Source organism: Pan troglodytes, chromosome 9, assembly GCF_028858775.2.
Source record: "Pan troglodytes isolate AG18354 chromosome 9, NHGRI_mPanTro3-v2.0_pri, whole genome shotgun sequence".
Taxonomy (NCBI): Eukaryota; Metazoa; Chordata; class Mammalia; order Primates; family Hominidae; genus Pan; species Pan troglodytes.
The window spans coordinates 121760890-121768462 of record NC_072407.2 but is presented as its reverse complement, the minus strand read 5'-3'; the positions used below and the strand labels follow the sequence as shown (position 1 = coordinate 121768462).

General features: G+C 47.1%; 1 pseudogene; it reads left to right on the top strand.

Moving 5' to 3' along the window:
• The first annotated feature begins 3544 nt into the window (after positions 1-3544).
• LOC466804 (spliceosome RNA helicase DDX39B-like) lies at positions 3545-4910 on the top strand (annotated as a pseudogene).
• The last annotated feature ends 2663 nt before the right edge of the window (positions 4911-7573 follow it).

Sequence of the window (7573 nt, the reverse complement as noted above, 5' to 3'; positions counted from 1 at the left end):
TCCACCTGGTTTTCTGTCTCTCTTCTTTCTCCTTTCATCTGAGACTTCAATTAAATATACGCTAGGCTTTCTCATTTTGTCCTCCTTGTCTTTTACCCTCTTTTCTGTATTTTCCATCTTTTTTTCTCTCAGTGCTACACTGAACAGTTTCATCTGACCTTAATTCCAATTCAGTAATTTTCTCTTTAGCTGTGTTTAATCTGCTTTAAAACTCACCCATCAAGTTCTTAATTTTAGCTATTGCATTTTAGTTCTAGAATTCCTTTTTTAAAAATTTGTTATGTATTTAATAGTTTTCAGTTCCCTGCTGAAGTTTTCAAGCTGGTGTTTTTTATTTCTTTGAACATAGTAAGCATAGTTATTTTATAGTCTATGTCTAATAATTCCAATATCTGAAGCCTGCATGACTCTGTTTCTATTGTCTATTGTTTCTACTGGTACTTGGTCATAGTGTCTTGTTCCCTTATGTGTTGGTCATCTTAGAATGTGTGTATGACATTCACCTCACCCCAGCTACTATGTCTCTAATCTCCTCAGAGAATTTTGAGGATGGAGGACATAAATTCAAGGGGCTGCTATTCCTGTCAGGATGCCATTTCACATTGTTGTTCAAAGTCCAGTTGGAAAACTACTCAAAGAGGTCTGAAACTGGGACCCACTCTTGTCAATACCTGTCCCACTCTTGGAAAGTACTGAAGTGTGCTTGAGGGTTGTGGGGGCAGTGGGGATGGAGGAGTGGTAAGGTAAGAGACTTCTGGGAGACTTCTTCCCACTTCATCACAAACACCAAACCATGGTCCCACCCAAAGGCATCAGCATCACCTCCTGAGCAACCATAGAAGACGAGACTTTCAACCAAGCTTGCCTGGACAAGGCAAGGATGAAATCAGGCTTCAGAGGTTGCAAAACTGTCACCTGGCAGAGCAACATTCAGTCTGTTAATGTATTTTATTCATGTATTCATTTGTTGTTTTAAAGTACTGCTCAGAACCAGCAGATTTAGACCAACTTTTAGAAATCAGGAAATGCAGCTTCTCTTTAAAGATCAGAGGTTCTGATAACACTGAGCCCTGATACCAGGAGGTAACAATTGGCTGGAGCTGAGAAGCAGCCATCCCTGAGAAGCAAGTGCTCTTCAGGAGCTGCATTTACCACCACTCAGGCAACAAACGAATTTGCACTTATTCTGCCCACTTCACTTAATTACTGCCTGGCCCTGTAAGAATTTAATTTTTCAGTCCTTGACCTAGAGAAAAGACAGTGTGTAATTCCAGTCCCTAGGAGTTTCCAAGACTGAGACAGACAGCACACAGTCAGTAGAGCAAGAGATCAGAGAGGCAGGGGAACTCTCAGAGTCTCCTGCTGACCCTGGGGGAATGTGCCACAGGGTCCGCCCGGCCCCTCCCCAGGTTCCTGGCAAGGCCTCCCTGCCTAGGCCAGGTGACTGTGTCTAATGCAGCCTGGCCATTTCCTGTGAGACCAACCTTGGGCAAATCATTTAACGTCTCTAAGCCTCTATTTCCTCATCTGTAAAATGAGAATGGTCATAGTTCCAGATCCATAGGATTGTTGTGAAGTTCAATGAGGTAATGGATGAAAAAGCCCTAGCATAACATCCCATAGATAACAGGGATGTCTGCTGCTTCTCCCTGCCCTGCCTACTCTCACCCTCCCTGGGTGCCCTCAGTACCAGAGACTGCAAGGGCCAGAGTCACCATCATCCTCTTTGATGTATAAATGATGAAATCAAGGCCCAGAGAGAGGGAGGTTCCCCTAGATGCTGCAGTGTGAGCATCCACCCTTGGTCCAATGATACGAATCTGTCCAGGCCAACTTAGGCTCAAAGAAGGGACCAGTCACAGCCAGGACTGAGGTGAGGTAGGAAGGAAGGCTTCCTGGAGGTGGCGAACTCTAAGCAGGATTTGGAAGGAAATGTGGAACTCAGATTGGCAAGGAAAGGGGTTTTCTTATATGCCTCTCCCCATAACCCACATTTTGAGTCACCAAAACTGAAAGCATTTTACTGTCTTTGAGCTCCAAACAATAGTCCCTAACCCCATCCTTACCCAACTGCCCTGTCCCAACAAATGGACTGAAATTACCCTTACCTGCTCTCCTAGTTCTAACTAGAACTAGGAGACAGACAGACAGACAGACACACACAGAGAGAGAGAGAGAGAGAGAGAGAGAGAGAGAGAGAGAGAGATGTTTGTCTTCTCCTCTTGTGGGACCCTTTCACCACCAGCTCATTTTTCCCGTGGAGAATCCGCAAACTGATACAAACTCAAGACATTCCATATCAGAATTAAGTTTTCTCTGAGGCAGTGATCAAAGCGATCTTATTTACCAAGGAAATTAAGAAGGCTCCAGGAGGAATTGCCATCTAGAACCAAACTCATCAAACTCAGGTGCTTTCCTTTGTTTTTTTCTAATAAGTTTTAAGCTGGGCTCCCCTTGGGACACTGAGCAAAGCCTGCCGCTTCCTGAAGTTCCTTCCTTCCCACTTCCTACCACTCTTCAGCCAGGCTCTCAGGACCCTCTCAGTCAACCTACCCTCTCCCTGCACCTCCCAGAGAGCTCTCCTCACCTTCCAGACTTCTCCTTGGGCTGCTGTCTCCTTACCATCTCCTCAACTGCTTCAGCTGCCACCACCAACATGCACACACACACACGCGCGCGCACACACACGTGCACACACACATGCATGCACACACACGTGCACACACACATGTGCACGCACACACACGTGCACGCACACACGTGCACACACACACAGGCACACACATACGTGCATGCACACACACTCTGCGTTTGCCACTCGTGGGGTTCTCTCTCTGCCTTTGTGGCAATATGGCTTCCCTCTTCCCTTCCACTGGAACCACTATGGCCCAAGCCATGGTCAGTTCTCTGTCCTTATCTTCTCTGACCTCTCAGTGGCCTTTGACCCAAGAGAACCCCCTTCCTTCTGGAAACACTCTCTCCTCTGGGCTTCCCTAACCTCCACTGACCTGGTTCTCCCCTCTCCAACTCCTTCTCAGTCCCGTTGTCAGACATCTTTCCCTGACCTCAAAATGCTGGAACAGGAGGTTCTCAGGCTAACTGCAGTTTTACCACATCCTCACCAACACTGCATCTTATTTTTATTTTTAAAAATCTTTGCTAATCTGAAGGCAAAATACTGTTTTGTTGTTTAAATTTCTATTTCTTTCCTGTAGGATGACTCGCTAGGGCCTTGCTGTAAGCCATGGCAAAAAGTTTGGGCTTTCTTCAGAACTCCAACAGAGGAGTCGCATAATTCAATTTTCATCTTCACAAGTCCCTCTGGCTGGCGAGAGGAGGCTGGACTGAAAGGAGACAAGGACAGCAGTGCCGGCAAGAGAGGAGAGTCGCATGGGCTGGGGAGGGAGTGCAGGGCTGAGAAATGGAGGGACCTGCATGGGATGGCGGCGAGGGTGCTGGAATGAGGGGAGGGGGAATCAGGGATGACCCTTGGGTTTTCAGCCTTAGTAACTGGAAGAGTAGTAACAGCTACCACTCACAGGGGATGGCCGTGCATCAGATGCTGCTGCACGGGTTATGCATGTTTTCATCCACTTCTGCTCCTCCACTCTGGGGAACAGGCGCTGTTGGCTTCCCAAGCCATGGTCGGTTCTCTAAATATATGCCCAATGTCAAGGTTGCTGTATTTTTTGGTGGTCTATCGAGAAGGATGAAGAGGTGCTGAAGAAGAACTGCCTGCATATCGTCGTGGGGACTCCAGGCTGTATCCTAGCCCTGGCTGGAAATAAGAGCCTCAACCTCAAACACATAAAACACTTTATTTCAAATGAATGTGATATAAGACGTTTGAACAGCTCAACATGTGTCTGGATGTCCAGGGAATTTTTCGCATGACCCCACCGTGAGAAGCCGGTCATGATGTTCAGGGCTACCTTGAGCAAAGAGATCCGTCCAGTCTGCCACAAGTTCATGCAAGATCCAGTGGAGAGGGCCGGGCGCGGTGGCTCACGCCTGTAATCCCAGCACTTTGGGAGGCCGAGGCGGGCGGATCACGAGGTCAGGAGATCGAGACCATCCTGGCTAACACGGTGAAACCCCGTCTCTACTAAAAATACAAAAAATTAGCCGGGCGTGGTAGCGGGCGCCTGTAGTCCCAGCTACTCGGGAGGCTGAGGCAGGAGAATGGCGTGAACCCGGGAGGCGGAGCTTGCAGTGAGCCGAGATCGCGCCACTGCACTCCAGCCTGGGCGACAGAGCGAGACTCTGTCTCAAAAAAAAAAAAAAAAAAAAGATCCAGTGGAGATCTTCGTGGATAATGAGATGAAGTTGATGCTGCATGGGTTGCAGCAGTACTACATGAAACTGAAGGACAACCAGAAGAACTGGAAGCGCTATGACCTTCTGAATGTCCTTGAGTTCAACCAGGTGATGATCTTTTTGAAGTCTGTGCAGCGGCGCATTGCCTCAGCCCAGCTACTGGGTGGAGCAGAACTTCCCAGCCATTGCCATCCACTGCGGGATGCCCCAGGGCAGAGGCTCTCTCAGTATCAGCAGTTTAAAGATTTTCAATGGTGAATTCTTGTGGCTACCAACCTATTTGGCCAAGGAATGGACATTGAGCGGGTGAACATTGCTTTTAATTATGACATGCCTGAGGATTCTGACACCTACCTGCATTGGGTGGCCAGAGCCAGCCGGTTTGGCACCAAGGGCTTGGCTATCACATTTGTGTCTGACGAGAATGATGCCAAGATCCTCAATGGCATGCAGGATCGCTTTGAGGTCAATCGTAGTGATCTGCCTGATGAGAGAGACATCTTCTCCTGCTTTGAAAAGACATGGTAAAGGACATGGTAGAGGACACATTGCAGAATATGACCGTCTGTCCTTCAGGAGAGGACACATCAGGGTGGGGGGGGTGAAGGAGACACCAGTGCCCCCACCCCTGACAGCCCCCACCCCATGGCTTCCTTCTTTTGCATCACCACCACTCCTGAACCCCCATTTCTGATTTGTCAGAATGGTTTTTTAACAAAACTAAAAACAAAAAATATATATAGATAATATTATATATTATACTTATTTATTATATGCTATATAATAAACATATATATATTAGACTCATATTATATACGGTAAATATTTCATAGTTGAGGGCACTGAGCCCAGCAAGGCCGTGCCAGAACCAGAATTCCAACCCCGGGGGTCTGGCTCCAGAATCCACACTCCCCGTAGCGACACTAATGGCCTCTATTGAAAGGGTTGAGCACTTAGTGAGATGGAGAAGACTAGGGGTGGAGGGGGGTGGTCCCAGGGTGGGAACCCCCAGGGTCGGGGCCCAGGCATCTGCATTCTTCAGCCTCCCAGTGGCCTGACCACAGGCAGGGTGTGCATAATACTCATACTATTGAGGGCTTCCAGAAACATGCAAAGAGGCAGGGGAACAGAAGAGGAAGATCTGAGCTGGTTTTAGGAAGCTTCTTCAAGGGCAGGAGGGTCTTAAGCTGAGATGGGGAGCTCTGTCTACACAGAGATGCAGATTTAACACTCACTTTGTCTAACCCTTTCCTCCTCCACATGCCTTCCTTTCTCACTCACACACCTGCCCCTTGCCTCTTTGAGAGAGATTTACTTTATTAATTAAAAAATAACTATGCTTTTTTTTTTTTTGATGGAGCCTCACTCTGTCGCCCAGGCTGGAGTGCAGTGGTGTGATCTCAGCTCACTGTAACCTCTGCTTCCCAGGTTCAAGTGATTCTCCTACCTCAACCTCCTGAGTAGCTGAGATGATAGGCATAAAAAATAACTGTTTTCTTAATTATAAAAGTAGATGCTTGTTAGACATTTGAGAAACACCGAAATGTAGGAAAAAATTCAAATAACCCACAGTTCACCCAGAGAGTTGCCACTGACATTTCCGTGTTTATTTTAGATAGAAAAACACCACTTTTTTCAACCAGCATCATAATATACATTGAGTTTTGTGTCCTGATTTTTTTCACTTAAGATACAATGTAAACATCTTCCTGTGTTGTTCAATATTCTTCTAAAACAACAATTCGCATAACTACATGGCACCCCTGGTCTGTGGGCGCCATCATTTAACCAGCCCTCTCGTGGTGAACATTTATGTTGTTTCCAGGGTTTTGTCTTTATAACTAAGCCCGTAATGAATTCCGTGTGTATGTAAACTGCTGCGTGCATTTGATTATCTCCTGGAGTGGCCTTGCTCATCCTGACTTTTGTAAGGTGTTTGATGCACATCCCTTGCCAAAGCCCTCATCCCAGCCCCTGTCACCTCTCACCTTCCCTGCTGCCATAGGCACCCACCTGTCCTTCCTGCTTCCTCTATTAACCGCCCCTGGCAAGTCATGGCAAGAGGAGTCCTTGAGCTCAGGAAGTTCAAGACTAGACTGAGCAACATGGCAAAACCCTGTCTCTACAAAAAATACAAAAACTAGCCAAGCATGGTGGCACACACCTATAGTCCCAGCTACTTGGGAGGCTGAGGTAGGAGGATTGCTTGAGCACAGAAAGCAGAGGTTACAGTAAGCGGAGATTGCACCACTGCACACCTGGGCGACACAGTGAGACTCTGTCTCAAAAAAAAAAAAGAGTGGGGTCCGGGGAGAGCATTAGGGAAAAGAGCTAATGCATGTGGGGCTTAATACCTAAGTGATAGGTTGATAGGTGCAGCAAACCACCATGGCACACGTTTACCTATGTCATGAACCTGCACATCCTATGCATGTACTCTGGAACTTAAAAAAATAATAATTTTTAAAAAAGATTTAAAGGTTCTAGAGATCTACTGTACAACATTGTGCAGTTAACAATACTATACTGTATACTTAAAATTTTTAAAGAGGGTAGATCTCATGTTATATGTTTTTAAAATAACAATAAATAATAATTTTACAAAACGGCGGCAGTTTTCAAAAGAAAAAGCAGTAAGGGCAGATTGTGTGTGCTGCCCCTGCTGAAAACCCAGGAGGGCCCCCAGCACCCGAGGCAAGTCAGCATTTGCAATGCATCGCCCACCCGCCAATTTCTCCTACTGCTTCCCGTCATGCTCCCCTCACCCGCTCTGCCTCTCTGGCCTCTTCTCAGCTCACCAAAAATCTCTGCCACTGCAGGACCTTTGCACATGCTGTTCCATCTGCCAGTGACATCTTATTCTCTTCCTGTGGCTTGTTTCTTCTCTAGTATTTGTGACTCAGCTCAAAGCTGCCTCCTTGGAAAAACCTTCACTGACCTCCCTTCACTCACCCTCTCCCCTCAGCTCCGTGTGTGTGTGTGTGTGTGTGTGTGTGTGTGTGTGTGTGAAACAGAGTGAATGTTTAAGGCTTTTTTTTTTTGAGATGGAGTCTTGCTCTGTCACCCAGGATGGAGTGCAGTGGCACAACCTCCACCTCCCGGGTTCAAGCGATTTTCCTGCCTCAACCTCCTGAGTGGCTGGGACTACAGGTGCGTGCCACTAGGCCCAGCTAATTTTTGTATTTCCAATAGAGACAGAGTTTCACCATGCTGGCCAGGCTGGTCTCGAACTCCTGACATCAGACGATCTGCCTGC